Here is a 17,948-nt window from a genome sequence, read left to right on the forward strand (position 1 = left end):
TTCTGCTGTTGATTTATGAAGTGTTTCACGGATTCTTCTAAAAACACTTTGAGCTAAGCTGGTACGAGTTGCTATGAAATCATCACCCCTCAAGGAAGGTTCCTTGATGTTGGTGAGGGGCTCTTGATATAGGGAATTGGATCTGTGCTCCAGTTCCCCGAATTAAGCCTGAATGCCTTCCACATCCCCCCCCCAGGCGCTGTATAATCCTCCAGGTTTAGCGCTTCCCCCTTGATTATAATAATAATAATATGAAATCATCAGGGTTGTAATTTGGTTTCGGATTAGAATATAACAACTCATAAGGCAAACGTTTATCTACACCGTACAATGCATAATGTGGAGTGTCACCTATAGAAACATTGTAAGCAGAATTTATAGCACACTGCACATCAGGTATAACTTCATCCCAAGTTTCACTGTTGGGATTGATAGTGGCTCTCAAGACATCAAGTACTTTCTTATTGGTTCGTTCCGCTAACCCATTGCTGGCAGGATGATGAGGTACAATGGTGGATTTAGAGATCTTGTACAAGGTACACAAATTTTCAAGAATCTCATTACAGAATTCACCTCCATTATCTGTTACTAGGGACTTAGGGGTGGTATGCCTGCAGATAATGCGTTCTTTAAACGCTTTAGCTACTGTCTCGGCAGTCTTATCTGCAATAGGAACCAACTCACAATATCTGGTGAAATGGTCTACCATAACACATAGATGTTTGTTGCCTTGGAGGGAACATTGGAAATTAGTTAACAAATCTAGCGCAACTCTTTCCCACGGTTCGCTAGTAGTTGGATACACTTGGATTGGATTAGGACCATTAGCATTACCTTTATGTTGCATGCAGACACTACATTTCTTAACATACTCAGAAATATCAGTTGCCATACGAGGCCAAAAGTATTTCAATCTGGCTTGTTTTATTGAACGATCCATACCAGGGTGTGCAACACCTGGTACATCGTGAACTAGCTGTAAGGCTACATTCACTAGTAACTGTGGAATTACTAACTGGTATACTCTTCTGCTAGGAGTACCCAACTCGGCTGTTCGATACAGTAATTCTTGGTTCATGACAAAGTCACTGATGGGTGCTGGTGGCTTCACAGTCAGAATAAGATCTTCCTGGAGCAGGAATCGAATCACACCAGACCACATGGGATCTGTTCGTTGAGCATTCTTTACATCTTCAGCACTAAATGGAGGGTCTGCAGTTACTATACTAACATGTCGCGATAAGGCATCTGCGACTACATTTAACTTGCCAGGTAAGTGTTCAAAGGTGGGATTGAACTCTTGGATAGTCAAGGTCCATCTGGCTAACCTTCCAGTAGGTTGTTTGTTCTGGAATAAAGGTATCAGTGGAGCATGGTCTGTCAAGACATGAACAGAGTACTGATAAATAATGTCTCGGAAGTACTTTAAAGACCATACTATTGCTAAAGCTTCTTGCTCAGTTACTGTATAATTACGTTCAGCCTTTGTAAGGACTCGGCTAGCAAATGCAACTGCGTTGTACTTGCCATCGGTCTTCTGAGCTAGTACGGCGCCTATGCCAATTGAACTAGCATCAGTTGTCAGATAGAAGGGCTTAGAAAAGTCTGGAAATTTCAAAATTGGAGCAGATGTTAGCTTTTCCTTTAGAGTTTGGAATGCTCTTTCTTGACGGAAGGTCCAAACAAAAGGAGCATCTTTCTTAAGCAACTCAGTTAGATGAGCAGCTATGGAAGAAAAATTGGCAATAAAAGATCTATAAAAACCTGCTAAGCCCACAAAGGATCTTACGGCATCAGCAGTTTTGGGAGTTGGAAAATTTAGTACTGCAGTTACTTTACTTTGGTCAGTCGTAACCCCTCTAGGAGTGACTACGTGACCAAGAAACTTAATTTCTGATCTGAAAAATTGACATTTAGACAGTTTGATCTTTAAATTGGCTTCTTCAAGCTTACCAAGTACTACATCAAGTCTTTTCAAGTGTGTATCCACGTCGTTAGACATGACGATTACTTCATCTAAGTACACCATAAGTGCATTACCTATGAGACCTCTAAAGATATTAGTCATGAGCCTTGAGAGCGTGATAGGGGAGGATCATAATCCAAACGCCATACAGAGGAAGTGATAATGACCTGTAGGAGTGGAGAATGCAGTTAGCTCTTGGCTGTCCTCGTGAAGAGGGACTTGCCAAAACCCTTGTAACAAATCCAGGGTTGAAAAGACTTTGTTATCTCCGATGTTACGTAAAAGATCACCCAGTACAGGAAGTGGGAAGCGATCTGGAATAGTTTTTGCATTTAACTTCCTAAAGTCAATCACTGGGCGCCAAGTACCATCCTTCTTAGGTACTAGGATCTAGGGTGCATTCCAAGGTGAATTGCTAGGTGCAATAACTCCATCATCAAGCATTTGATTGATCAATTCTTCTGCGACAGCAACTTGTGAATGAGGCATTCTGTACGCAGGTATGTAGATAGGTCTAGTACCAGGTTCAAGTGGAATACGATGGGACAATAAGTTCGTTATACCCATCTTCTCACCTGGTAAGGCAATGGCTTTACGACGTTTGTTCAACAGAGTCAACAAATGCTTGACTTCATCTGGGAAGTCAGTGGGAGCTAAGTCTTTCTCCTCAACTGGTGGAACAGATTGATCCAGTGAAGTGGATGAGGTCTCCCCGGCAGAAATAGCACCGACTCACTGGTCAGGTGACAACTCATCCTCTACCTGAACAGGGTAAGGATAGTGAACAAGGTCAACAAGATTGGTATTGGCTCTGAGATGAACACTGTGACCAGAAGTGTTAGCTAGGAAGAAATGGATCTTACTATCTCTCACAACATGTAAGGATGGTTCAACAAATAGACCTTTTACTTTGCAGGAATCACTGTCAACTAGGACGTTATCACCATCTGGAACACTAGGAACAACAACAGACACTCTAGTGAGGGCACTAGCTGCGACAGAAACACCATTTATCATGTGGGGTTCGAACACGTGGATAGGGTAAAGAAATACTCATGTAGGCTGGTAGTAGGTATATTACGGATAGTGTGAGAAGCGCCAAACAGTCGTGACCTGCCTCCTTGCTCTCACTCGTAAGACTGACTAACCACAGTACCCATATGTGAGGGGGTGTTTGAAATACTGCTGTGGTCAGCAGCAATATGAATACAGACAGTGATTCACACAGAGACGGTTGGTAGTGAGTCATCTACTGGTACACTGGTTACTGATAACTGGTTACTACTACTGAGAAACGCCCCCGCGGCCCGGTCTGTGACCAGGCCTCCTGGTGGATCAGAGCCTGATCAACCAGGCTGTTGCTGCTGGCTGCACGCAAACCAATGTACGAGCCACAGCCCGGCTGGTCAGGAACCGACTTTAGGTGCTTGTCCAGTGCCAGCTTGAAGACTGCCAGGGGTAAGATAAGATAAGATTTCGTTCGGATTTTTAACCCCGGAGGGTTAGCCACCCAGGATAACCCAAGAAAGTCAGTGCGTCATCGAGGACTGTCTAACTTATTTCCATTGGGGTCCTTAATCTTGTCCCCCAGGATGCGACCCACACCAGTCGACTAACACCCAGGTACCTATTTGCTGCTAGGTGAACAGGACAACAGGTGTAAGGAAACGTGTCGAATGTTTCCACCCGCCTGGGACATCTCTTTGGTGGCCTGGTGGCCTGGTGGCTAAAGCTCCCGCTTCACACACGGAGGGCCCGGGTTCGATTCCCGGCGGGTGGAAACATTTCGACACGTTTCCTTACACCTGTTGTCCTGTTCACCTAGCAGCAAATAGGTACCTGGGTGTTAGTCGACTGGTGTGGGTCGCATCCTGGGGGACAAGATTAAGGACCCCAATGGAAATAAGTTAGACAGTCCTCGATGACGCACTGACTTTCTTGGGTTATCCTGGGTGGCTAATCCTCCGGGGTTAAAAATCCGAACGAAATCTTATCTTATCTTATCTAACCCGAGCCCTCCGTGTGTGAAGCGGGAGCTTTAGCCACCAGGCCACCGGGCCTGGTCTGTTGGTAATCCCCCTTATGTATGCTGGGAGGCAGTTGAACAGTCTTGGTCCCCTGACACTTATTGTATGGTCTCTTAACGTGCTAGTGACACCCCTGCTTTTCATTGGGGGGATGTTGCATCGTCTGCCAAGTCTTTTGCTTTCGTAGTGAGTGATTTTCGTGTGCAAGTTCGGTACTAGTCCCTCTAGGATTTTCCAGGTGTATATAATCATGTATCTCTCCCGCCTGCATTCCAGGGAATACAGTTTTAGGAACCTCAAGCGCTCCCAGTAATTGAGGTGTTTTATCTCCGTTATGCGCGCCATGAAGGTTCTCTTTACATTTTCTAGGCCAGCAATTTCACCTGCCTTGAAAGGTGCTGTTAGTGTGCAGCAATATTCCAGCCTAGATAGAACAAGTGACCTGAAGAGTGTCATCATGGGCTTGGCCTCCCTAGTTCGAGACTGTTCAACAGCATCCCACTAGCCATAAAGGGAATTACCAATAGACTCCTGGTTGTCTTCAAGAGCGAGCTGGGCAGATGCCTGAAGTCAGTACAAGATCAGCCCTGCTGTGGTTCGTACATTGGACTATGTGTGCCCAGCAATAACAGCCTCGTTTATCAGGCCCTGATCCACCGGGAGTCCTGGTCATGGACCGGGTCGCGGGGGCATTGATCCCCAGAATACCCTCCAGGTAGACTCCAGGTAGGGTCTACGTTTATGCCTTGGTGCCTTTCGTTCATCCCCTGTTGAAAGCCTTTATGCTGAGGCGAATGTTCCGTCCTTAGCGAGTCGTCGTGATACTCATTGCCTTCATTACTTTGTCCGCTCTCATGACCTTCGTGTTCCATCTATGTATAGGTTGATATCAGATGTTAGTAGAAGTACGTTATTTGATCGGCGCCCCTGCTTACTCTGTCCGTTTTCTCTTCGTCTTCACTCCGGTCTTCTCTCGTTGCCTCCCTTGTACGTTCATGTAGCGTCTGCCTTTTCCCTTTCCCCTTGGGAAGTCCCGATGGTTCATGTCTGCTCTCCCTTACTGTCATGCGCCAAAGCTCTCCTACCTACAGCTGCTTCTCACTTTTTTTCTCGCATGCTCGTGCCGTCGCTGTTTATACAGATGGTTCTAAATCTTCTGACGGTGTTGGGTTTGCGGCGGTGTTCCCTGACTAAGTAAGTAAGTTTATTCAGGTATACACAAATACAGTTACATGGAATTATCATACATAGCAGCGTATGTGTAGAGAACCTAGGATAACCCAAAAAAGTCAGACAGTGATTTATTTCCATTGGGGGTCCTTTGTTGTCCGCGGTCACTTGTTAGACTCAGCTAATATTTTTACCGCCGAGTTGTATGCCATCCTCACAGCGCCTCTCCGTATTACATATATGTCTCCCTCGGCGTTTGTGACCATTTCGGAGACCCTCTGTGGAAAATACTGTATATATTTTCCGGAAATACGGTAATTTATATGTATATAGATGGCCATACTGTATTTAATAACATTTAATTGTATGGTCTCTTAACGTGCTAGTGACACCCCTGCTTTTCATTGGGGGGATGGTGCATCGTCTGCCAAGTCTTTTGCTTTCGTAGTGAGTGATTTTCGTGTGCAAGTTCGGTACTAGTCCCTCTAGGATTTTCCAGGTGTATATAATCATGTATCTTTCCCTCCTGCGTTCCAGGGAATACAGGTTTAGGAACCTCAAGCGCTCCCAATAATTGAGGTGTTTTATCTCCGTTATGCGCGCCGTGAAAGTTCTCTGTACATTTTCTAGGTCGGCAATTTCACCTGCCTTGAAAGGTGCTGTTAGTGTGCAGCAATATTCCAGCCTAGATAGAACAAGTGACCTGAAGAGTGTCATCATGGGCTTGGCCTCCCTAGTTTTGAAGGTTCTCATTATCCATCCTGTCATTTTTCTAGCAGATGCGATTGATACAATGTTATGGTCCTTGAAGGTGAGATCCTCCGACATGATCACTCCCAGGTCTTTGACGTTGGTGTTTCGCTCTATTTTGTGGCCAGAATTTGTTTTGTACTCTGATGAAGATTTAATTTCCTCATGTTTACCATATCTGAGTAATTGAAATTTCTCATCGTTGAACTTCATATTGTTTTCTGCAGCCCACTGAAAGATTTGGTTGATGTCTGCCTGGAGCTTTGCAGTGTCTGCAATGGAAGACACTGTCATGCAGATTCGGGTGTCATCTGCAAAGGAAGACACGGTTCTGTGGCTGACATCCTTGTCTATGTCGGATATAAGGATGAGGAACAAGATGGGAGCGAGTACTGTGCCTTGTGGAACAGAGCTTTTCACCGTAGCTGCCTCGGACTTTACTCTGTTGACGACTACTCTCTGTGTTCTGTTAGTGAGGAAATTATAGATCCATCGACCGACTTTTCCTGTTATTCCTTTAGCACGCATTTTGTGCGCTATTACGCCATGGTCACACTTGTCGAAGGCTTTTGCAAAGTCTGAATATATTACACCTGCATTCTTTTTGTCTTCTAGTGCATTTAGGACCTTGTCGTTGTGGTCCAATAGTTGAGACAGACAGGAGCGACCTGTTCTAAACCCATGTTGCCCTGGGTTGTGTAACTGATGGGTTTCTAGATGCGTGGTGATCTTGCTTCTTAGGACCCTTTCAAAGATTTTTATGATATGGGATGTTAGTGCTATTGGTCTGTAGTTCTTTGCTGTTGCTTTACTGCCCCCTTTGTGGAGTGGGGCTATGTCTGTTGTTTTTAGTAACTGTGGGACGACCCCCGTGTCCATGCTCCCTCTCCATACCTGGAGTTTACCTGGAGAGAGTTTCGGGGGTCAACGCCCCCGCGGCCCGGTCTGTGACCAGGCCTCCTGGTGGATCAGCGCCTGATCAACCAGGCTGTTGCTGCTGGCTGCACGCAAACCAACGTACGAGCCACAGCCCGGCTGATCAGGAACTGACTTTAGGTGCTTGTCCAGTGCCAGCTTGAAGACTGCCAGGGGTCTGTTGGTAATCCCCCTTTATCATAGAAAATGGGAAACTGAGCCTGCGCCTGCACAGGAGACATCGCCATTGTTATTTTGAATTGGATACAACGTTAGTGTAATGGGAAGGAATTTTCGTGCTCTAGAGGTTAAAATTGGGCAGACACCTCTCAAATAGGAGGCGAAATTGTTGGATGTGCATTCCTGCATAACTTGAGATATCAGACGACTGGACAAGACAGCTCCAGGAACCTCAGATAAGTCTTATGTAGTAACCTGGCCAGCGTTATTTTCATAGACAGTGAGGTTTTCTGAGTATGATACACAGTAATCTCCAGACAAATTGGTGAGTGATATTAAGATATTTTCCTTCTGTTATATAAATGTGTGTATATATAATCCTTTTTTTAATTTTAATATACAGTCCACAAATTTATATATTTACCAGTATTCCTGGAGATGTACAATTCATTTAATTAATAGGTCCAGAGCAACTTGTGGATATGACAGTGGTTGGTATCGAAGGGGGACATTTTTTTTGACCTAGGTGTCCCAAATTCCTACTTGTCTAACTGATAAATAATAATTATCTATGTTCATTTACTGTTATGTATATAATGATACATTCAGATAAATGCAATTTTGCACACCCTCAGTGCTTTACATGCTATTAAACAATTTGATTCCTGTTACGGAGTACTGTAAAAAAGTATTTATATAAAATAACGCTCGATATATAATGTCATTTTCCGTGAAGTATTCTGAAAGTGGACGTGTATTATTCCCTGAAAGCGAACGCGTTTTATTCTTGTCAGTCAGGCAGTGGCCAGGACAGGAGCAGATGAGAGGTGTGTTTAGTTCAGTAAGAGTCGGGTGGTGACGGGGGTAAAGTCATCATGTTTGGCGGTAGTTTGAGTAGGTAATTTTGGTAAATTTTTTAATGTATACCATAGGTGTTTGTGTTTAAGTGCTCTATTGTTTATTTGTAAAGCCCTAGTATGCAGGTGCCTGTGTTTTGAAGAGTAACGTTTCCACTGTAGGCTATGTAGCCTGCAGAATGGGGGGGGGGTCATGGAGCCTCCCTGTTCATATATGTTCATTTATTTTGTTTAACTCATTAGTAGCAGTGTGCTAGTGAGCTAATGTGAACTGGAGTGTGATGTTTTTTTGTACTAGTTATAAGTTGCATACAAGCTACTATTATTAATATATATATTTTTGTATAGGCGAGTTTGTTTGTCCTTCCATATACTATATTAATTATTTGCACTCGTGTTTCATTATTTAATAAGAGTACATGCTGGCCCAAGGTTTGCTGTCTTTTTCAGAGTATTTTATAACCCCTAGACAGCAGTGTGAGCAGCCTTTAGGAGCCAGGAACATTTTATTTAAGTTACAACATCAAAGTCGTAACAATTCCCTTCATCCATTGGTCCTTCATATTCAACATTAGTTGCGCCATGTAGCTAGCAAAAACAAAGGCGCGGTTTTCTGTTGGGTCCCTGGACACGTTTATGTGCCGGGCAATGAACAGGTGGACGCTGCTGCACTGTCAGCTGTGCGTGATCTTTGTTTCCTATGGAGGTATTCCGTTCAAGGATTATTTTACCGTCATCTCTGCCCGTCTTCGCGGCCGTTGGCAACAACGGTTGTCGGACATGCACCATAACAAAATGCACTCTATTAAACAGCTTTTGGGTTTGTGGCCATCTTACCACCGTTGCCGTACTCAGGAGACTGCGCTCTCCCGTCTCCACATTGGTCATACTCGCCTTACCTATGGGTATCATGGAACTACACCCTATTCTTCTCAGTGAGGTTTGTCTGGTTCCCATTTCGGTTCTTCACTTTCTTGTGGATTGCCCGGTTTACGAGCGAGCTCACAGGATTTACCTCCACCGACACCGCCACCCTACCGTTCTTACCTTATCTTCCCTTCTTGCAGACGGCCCTGCCTTTGACTTACGATCACTTTTTGACTTTCTGTCAGCAACTGCTCTACTATACGAACTTTGACACACAACCTTCAGCGTCCCTTCCAGTCTTTTTCTCCCCTCACCTCTGGTCCCTTCTCCACCTAGCTGTTTATAGCCCCAGCACTATTTTCTGCCCCGTATCGCTGCATGACCCTTGTCGGTTTAGCACTTTATTTGATTATAATAATGTTATAGGGGGCCCTTCGCAATTCCTCATGCAATTCCTCATTCCTTTAAGCACTGTGGACTAAAGTCGTTTCCGGGGCCCCTCCGGGATTAGGGGCTCTAAAGCTTACCTGGACCTGGAGTTTACCTGGAGAGAGTTCCGGGGGTCAACGCCCCCGCGGCCCGGTCTGAGACCAGGCCTCCTGGTGGATCACAGCCTGATCAACCAGGCTGTTGCTGCTGGCTGCACGCAAACCAACATACGAGCTACAGCCCGGCTGATCCGGAACTGACTTTAGGTGCTTGTCCAGTGCCAGCTTGAAGACTGCCAGGGGTCTGTTGGTAATCCCCCTTATGTGTGCTGGGAGGCAGTTGAACAGTCTCGGGCCCCTGACACTTATTGTATGGTCTCTTAACGTGCTAGTGACACCCCTGCTTTTCATTGGGGGGATGGTGCATCGTCTGCCAAGTCTTTTGCTTTCGTAATGAGTGATTTTCGTGTGCAAGTTCGGTACTAGTCCCTCTAGGATTTTCCAGGTGTATATAATCATGTATCTCTCCCTCCTGCGTTCCAGGGAATACAGGTTTAGGAACCTCAAGCGCTCCCAATAATTGAGGTGTTTTATCTCCGTTATGCGCGCCGTGAAAGTTCTCTGTACATTTTCTAGGTCGGCAATTTCACCTGCCTTGAAAGGTGCTGTTAGTGTGCAGCAATATTCCAGCCTAGATAGAACAAGTGACCTGAAGAGTGTCATCATGGGCTTGGCCTCCCTAGTTTTGAAGGTTCTCATTATCCATCCTGTCATTTTTCTAGCAGATGCGATTGATACAATGTTATGGTCCTTGAAGGTGAGATCCTCCGACATGATCACTCCCAGGTCTTTGACGTTGGTGTTTCGCTCTATTTTGTGGCCCGAATTTGTTTTGTACTCTGATGACGATTTAATTTCCTCATGTTTACCATATCTGAGTAATTGAAATTTCTCATCGTTGAACTTCATATTGTTTTCTGCAGCCCACTGAAAGATTTGGTTGATGTCTGCCTGGAGCTTTGCAGTGTCTGCAATGGAAGACACTGTCATGCAGATTCGGGTGTCATCTGCAAAGGAAGACACGGTGCTGTGGCTTGCTTAAGCTTCATTAGTTTCATAGATCCGCCCCTGGGGTTGTGACTGCCTTCTTGTTAAGATTCCTCTAAGTTACCCTTGTATTTGTAAGACTCACATTTACTGTGGCCTTAACTGAGTTGGTGTGTGCCTCGGGCGAAATGCTCGAAACGGTTTATCCTGAAATCCTCTTTCAGGGAGGTTAGTAGCCTGTGTACCCCGGGTCTTTACTCTGTTTTTGGTATTCTCTACCCTTCCCGATTTTCACAGCTTCCATCTGGCTGCGTTAATGCTTACCCATTAATGTAATATCTATAAACATTCCAGTTTACATGCATGTATACATAAATTTATGTATACATACAAAAATACATTTGTACATATGCACAGCTGAGCAACTGTACTCACTGCTGAGAAATGTTATTGACTGTGTACATGAACCAGCGTGAGGTTATAGCCCTAAGGACAGTGCCTGTCATTTGATAACACGGTACATTAGCACCCTCCGCCCTACACTGATAGCTATTTTGCACCGTGTACCAATCATGTGGGTGGTAGTCGCACCATACCTATCATTTAGGGTAGTTCCTGCCTAATTTATTCAATGACGTTCTTCAGTAAGGCGTTTGGTACAAAATACGATGTTTACCTGGATTTCAATACTGCTTTTTGTTTAGTCCCCACACCGAATCCTGTTAAAAAACAATGGTATGGTTAGAAATTTCTCGCAAATCATCGAACAGCTGACTAGCAAACAGCTAAGAATTTTCATAAATGGGGTGAAATCAAAATGGGGGATCGGTCACACGCTACTTTCCACAAAGTCTTGGGCCCATTGTTCATAATCTTCACTAATGATCTTGATAAGTGACAGGAGTAAATTAGCTGTCGCATATACACCGGCAAATAAATTCAGAGAAAGATATCTTTGAACATCAGGACCCCAATGGAAACAAGTCACTGAGTATTTTGGGGGGTTATCCTAGGTAATTTACACATGTTACTATGTATGATAATTGTGTTTGTGTACCTAAATTAGCTTACTATGGTCGGAAAGTGACTGAGTTACCTCAGTGTAGAAAAGAAAATGCAGAAATAAAGGCAACTCTGATACTTATACACTATAGAAAAACTTAATCAAGAAATGTGAATGACGAATTATGATCAGAGCTTTGGTAAGATGGGGAAGGAAGAAGAATGGGTAAGGATGGAAATAAGGGAAAAATGTGGGTGAGGGGAGTGGAGGTGAGGTAATAAAGGTAAGTGGTCTAACCACTTTGGTGCATTTTAGTACATTGTGTGTGTGTAGTGTCTGTGGAAAATACTGTATATATTTTCCAGAAATTCAGTATTTATATGTTAATAGATGGCCATACTGTATTTAATATTTGTCATAGAAAACGGAAAGCCTGTGTCTGCGCAGACGAGACTCGCCATCTTGGTTTTGAATTGGATACAACGTTAATATAATGGGAAGAATTTTTCGTGCTCTAGAGGTTAAAATTGGATTGTTGGATGTGCATTCCTGCATAACTTGAGATATCAGACGACTGGACAAGACAGCTCCAGGAACCTCAGATAAGCTCTCTAGATTTGTGTATAATTCTGGCCAGTGTTTTCATAGATTTAGTTAGTGAGGTTTTTCTGAGTATAATACAACTTAATATCCAGTCAAATTGGTGAGTGATATTAAGATATATTTTCCTTCTGTTATGTATATGTAAATTTATATATAATCATTTTTTAATATACAGTCCACAAATTTATATATTTACCAGTATTCCTGGTGTATGTATATTTCATTTAATTAATAGGTCCAGAGCAACTTGTGGATATGACAGTGGTAGGTATCGAAGGGGGACATTTTTTGCGACCTAGGTGTCCCAAATTCCTACTTGTCTATATAACATTGATAAATAATAATTATCTTTGTTATCATTTACTGTTATGTACATAATTAGTTACATTCAGATAAATGCAATTTTCCACAGTGTCATTAATGAAATAAATTTCATTGAATGGGGTATAACACTTACCCATCAGTTCCACACAGTTATAATAAATGTATAACTGCATGATGCTGAGTTGGCAAGGGATATACTTTTTGCAATTGCCTTTTTTTCGATTGCAGGGTATAGGCTGGAGAGGACGAAAGCAAGGCATTTGATGTAGGTCGACTGTTACCCAGAGATACTGGCCAGCTAGGCTGCTTCAGAGGTGGTGTCCTGCCGTAGTAGGTTTGCAGATGTTACATGGTTAGATGTAATAGTTAATTAGTTAAAAGGGAAGTCTCCAAAAATTGGAGTGGTTTCATCCTTATTGGGCATAAAAGGGTTTTGGTGTTACTCATTCATCATCAAGGAGATAGCAGTTGTTAAAAAAATGTTGAATATTAATTTGTAAAATTGTTATCCCCATTATTTCGTTAAGTTTGCGTTTTTGCTGCGTACAGAGAGTTGGTGTCTGAGATTATAGCTGCAAGGTGTGTACAAGCTCTCCCTACTCGACTCTTCAAATTCAAATTCAAATTCAAAGTTTATTCTCTATAAGGATTACAATGTTGAATTTACAGAATTTGGTTATTGTGTGGTTTACATGTAGTTAAATAATGATTACAGAGTGTACCACTAGAACGCCTAGCATGGCTAGGCATTTCGGGCAGACTTAGTTTAATTCTTTATTTTAAAATATTACAAATTATGAGGTAAGTTGGTATTATGGCTAAGTGACTAAATACTAGTTTGTGAGTTTAGCAATGTGAATGCTTTTGTTTTGGCACAGTACATAGTTTCAGTATTGGAGTATCATAGGATTCATTATTTTAAGATTGAGATTAATATTTCTGTTTATGGTCAAATGAGTGAGTGAGTGTAAGTGTGAACCACCAGGTGGTATTCGTGTAGTTAGTTGATGGGGTGTATCAGGGAGATAAGATGTTTTCTAATGGTAGTTTTGAAGGTGATGAATGTGTCTGCAGTTCTAGAGTTCTCAGGTAGGGTGTTCCAGATTTTAGGGCCTTTGACATACATTGAATTTTTGTAAAGGTTTAGTTGGACACAGGGAATGTCGTAGAGATGTTTGTGTCTGGTGTTATGCCTGTGGGTTCTGTCACAACTATCAAGAAAGCGTTTTAGGTCAAGGTTGATATTGGAGTTTAAGGTCCTGTAGATGTAGACTGCACAGTAGTAAGTGTGGATGTACTGAACAGGAAGTAAGTTTAGATCTATGAAGAGTGGGGGGGGGGTGTTGCCAGGGATGGGATTTAGTGATTATTCTTATTGCAGCTTTTTGTTGGGTTATTATTGGCTTTAGGTGTGTTGCTGCAGTTGATCCCCAAGCACAAATAGCATAGGTGAGGTATGGATAAATAAGTGAGTGGTATAGTGTGAGAAGGGCATTTTGCGGCACGTAGTATCGTATCTTGGAGAGGATCCCAACCGTTTTGAACACTTCTTTGGTTATGTGTTGGATATGGGTGCTGAAATTCAGGTTGTTGTCAAAGGTATAGGCCTAGGAATTTGCCCTCATTATGTCTGGTAATTAGAGTGTTGTCGATCTTAATGTTAATTTGTGCATATCCTGCTCTGCTACCAAACATAATATAGTAGGTTTTGTCAGTGTTAAGCGTAAGTTTATTGGCTGTCATCCAAGTCGATATTTTGATCAGCTCCTCGTTAACAATGGTGTTGAGGGTGGCAAGATTAGGGTGAGAGATGACATAAGTCGTGTCGTCAGCAAAGAGAATGGGTTTCAGGTGTTGGGATACGTTTGGAAGATCATTGATGTATATGAGGAAGAGCAGGGGACCAAGGACACTTCCCTGCGGGACTCCAGTATCAAGTGGCCGTGTTGTTGATGCTGTCTTTAATGGTGACGTACTGATACCTATTAGTAAGGTAAGATTTGAAATAAGCAAGCGCATGGCCTCTTATACCGTAATGGTCAAGTTTGTGGAGTAGGATGTCGTGGTCTACTGTGTCAAAAGCTTTTCTTAGGTCAATAAAAATTCCTAGTGGATATTCCTTATTTTCCAATGCTGTGTAAAGCAGATCTAGCATTTTTATGATTGCATCATTAGTGCTTTTATTTTTCCTGAATCCAAATTGGCAGGGGTTGAGTATGTTTTGTGCTGTTATAAATGAATATAGTCTCCTGTGCACGAGTTTCTCAAAGATTTTGGATAGCAATGGTAAATTTGATATTGGCCTATAGTTGTTTAAGTCTGTAGGGTCACCACCTTTATGTATTGGTGTAACCCTTGCCATCTTGAGTAGTTTCGGGAAGGTGCTAGTTTCTAGTGACTTGTTAAAAAGTAATGAAATAGCATGCGAAAGGATATGGGCCGCTCGCTTGTACAGTAATGGTGGGACATGAGACAGATTCCCTGAGTTATTTTTAAGTGACTTTATAATCTCGGTGACTTCCGAGGGCTCAGCTGGTGCAAGATAGAAGGAATTTGGGAAATTCCCATCTTGTAGCCCTGAGTGGTTTTCTGTGTACCGGTTACTTCATCCTCCTCACTGCTGCCGGTGATAATAATTGATCCGTCAGATTCATCATCTGACAACTGTAGAATGTCATTCACAGTCTCAGTCGGCATATTCACAACACTTACTATAGGAGACAGTGGAGCTACATGTGGAAATGTGAAAGTCCTCTTGGGGTATCATTGGAAACCACTTGTACCTTAGGGTCATTGGTCAGCATCTACAGCGTAGATTGTGCTTGATAATCTGGTGCAAGTTAACGGGCAGTTACTAACTCACTGGTCTGAGGTGTTGTTTCAACTGGGTTTTCCATTACGGCTGGACCCTGGTTGTGTGATAAGGTTTGATTATGTGTTGTTGTGGAGGGCACATACTTCCTGTCTTGAGGGGAATGGTTCATTATTGAGTTCACATTATTTGGGATGATTGAGGGCCTGGCTCCATTAGCTACTAACAAATCATTTAAAATAGGAGAGCAGAGCTTAACATTGCTACCTGCTATCTCCTTGGCCAACATGAACATCAGTGTACCTCTCATAATATCTACCTCTGAGGGGCAGGGAGACATGGAGACTGATGATGGCCCTCTTGTTTGGTGTATGTTGGGGTGAGGATTAGGGTGGGGCGCTGCAGGAGGGGCAGAATTCCAAACATTATAATTGGTAGTGGTGGCAGTAGGAGTCCCACCAGATCCAGGTAGATTAGGGAAGGAGCCCTGGGACATTTTTGGAGATGCTTGGGGAGTGGGTTTCTTAATGTTTGCCTGTTTCTTAGCATCCAGAATTTGCTGGATTATAGATTTCCTAACAGGGCAGCTAGGGAAGACAGCATGATGTTTTCCTTTACAAAGGGCACACTTGGGACTGTTTCTGTTAGGGCAGTCCCTGAAAACATGCTCACTAGAGCAGATACTGCAAATCATTTTTTGGCTGCTGCATTTATTTGTGTTATGACCAAAGTCATAACACTGACAAGCTTTTCCATGGAGATTTGGTCCGGTGTACACCTGGTTCCAAAGTATTTCATACCATTTTGACATATGATTTTGGCTCCTTCCTGTGTCTCGAGGATTAATTTTAATGTTTGCTGGTTGCTTGAACTTTTGGACTGAACACATCGACTCGGGGTTGAGGGACTGATTGCCTCATTCTCCTCCTGTTCTTCAAGTTTCTCCTATGTATGGACTGATGAAGCCACTGTGTGGCGAAACGTTTCCTCAATAAAGATACCCAAGAGTTGCACATGTGTCTAATTTATAATATAGATGTACGGATGAACAATAAAAGGACGCCAGATCCGTGCAGCTCACCATATGTTATGTATGTTTACCCTTAATTAGTAGTATTTATTGCCTTGTCCAATGCATATATTTGATAGAGGAGTATTAGGATGTGATCTATTAACAATAATTGTGGTAAGTTAATGTCAAAAATTTGGTATTTATAATTAGGTTGGCAATATTGTCGAAGTGATGAGAAATCTTACCCAGTCTCTGTATATACGTTCTAGTCTATCATTATTATTGTATTCCAATTAACCATTTCTGGAGTTCAAGTCCTTAAATTTATATACTGTCCTCAACCATAATTTTCCAGTGTTACTGGTTTTATTAATAATTTTTATAGGTCCAACTTTGTGTGAGTGTGGGTTGAAGTGGACATAGGGGGAGGTGCAGTGTTGTGACCTGTTTCTGAAGTCCCACTTAGCTCTTATTTATTTTATTATTAAAGATTCGCCGGTATTCTCCCGGCCCGGGCCTTGTCCAAGTGGTGGCCCGGCCTTGGCTCCCTCTTTAGGGAGTGTCTGAGACCTAAGTCTCCCATGGGAGGAGGCACAAGTACCTCCTCATCTTTGGGACCAACTGTCCCCAGGCCTAGCCACAAGCTAGGCATCTCTGGTCTGCCATCCCCGCCCCAAGGGGGCAAATGGGAATGACAGTCTTATGAGCTAAAGGCTCGGGCTCAGGCACCTACCCTACCCTAGAAGGGTTAGGCATGGTGTCGATCCCACTTAGCTCTGAGGTGCAGTTTACATCAGTAAGTGAAATGCTTACGTCAGTTGTACCTGGTCCAAATTATATGCATATAAGAATTCAGGTTGTCTGTGAACCTCATGCACATAATTTCTCACATTGCATTTATTCAACCTAATTGTTATAATTACTTTCATGGGGAGTATTGCTATAATCATAAGCGCTAAACCCATACATTCATGGGGAAGGAGAGAGCTAAACCCCTAGGGGTCATACAGCGCCCGGGGTGGGGGTGAATGGAAGGCATTCAGATTATTCAAGGAATTGAAGCACAGGTCCAATTTCTTTGATCAAGAGCCCCTTACCAACATCAAGGACCTCTTGAGGAAAAGTTTTTTTAAGGTACAAAGTGGTGGTAGCTTCGATCATTCACTCAATAGATTGTTCCACTCCTTTGGAACTATTTCCGAACCAATACTTACTATATCCTTTCTAAATGTGCATTCATCCAACCTTAATCCAGCGTTTTGTGTTCTTTGAGGTGTCCCGTCGATTGCCAGCACACTCATTGAGGTTCGCGGTTCGATCCCCGATACGAATGAAAACATTAGGAAGTGTTTTCTTAAGACACCTGCTGTCCCTGTTCAGCTATCAGTAAAATAGGTACCTGGGTGTTTGTCGACTGGTCTGGGTCGCATCCTGGGTACAAAATTAACCTAATTTGCATTCAGTGCTCTGTGTAACAAGGGCCTTTCTATATAGTAGTATGTTATTGATATCAGCTAGGCCTGTATACCTTGTACCTGTAGAAATTTATTATTATTATTATTATTATTATTATTATTATTATTATTATTATTATTATTACTTTGTCATATATAAATCCTCAGAGTCCCAGGTGTTGTCATCTGTCTCTTCTACCCGCAAAGCATCATCTAAACGACGCCATACTAGTAATACATACAGAACACTGCACACAAGCAGTGTGCAAACTTTATTAGCAGATGTTTCGCCTGGACACCAAGCTTCAACAAATTTTTAAAATAATGTATAAGGTAAAACTTTGGTGTTCAAGTGGCATATCAGCAAATAAAGTATTTCATACTGCTTGGCTATCTTTCACTCACATCGTGTTCGCATATTATTCCGCCTTTACCCACATCTAAGAGACGGTGAATAACTTTTGGATTTTTTTATACTTAAGTGGGAAGGGGAAGAGGGGGCAGGGGGGTCACACCTCGGTGGGAAAGTATTG

This window comes from Cherax quadricarinatus, chromosome 18, assembly GCF_038502225.1.
Source record: "Cherax quadricarinatus isolate ZL_2023a chromosome 18, ASM3850222v1, whole genome shotgun sequence".
Taxonomy (NCBI): Eukaryota; Metazoa; Arthropoda; class Malacostraca; order Decapoda; family Parastacidae; genus Cherax; species Cherax quadricarinatus.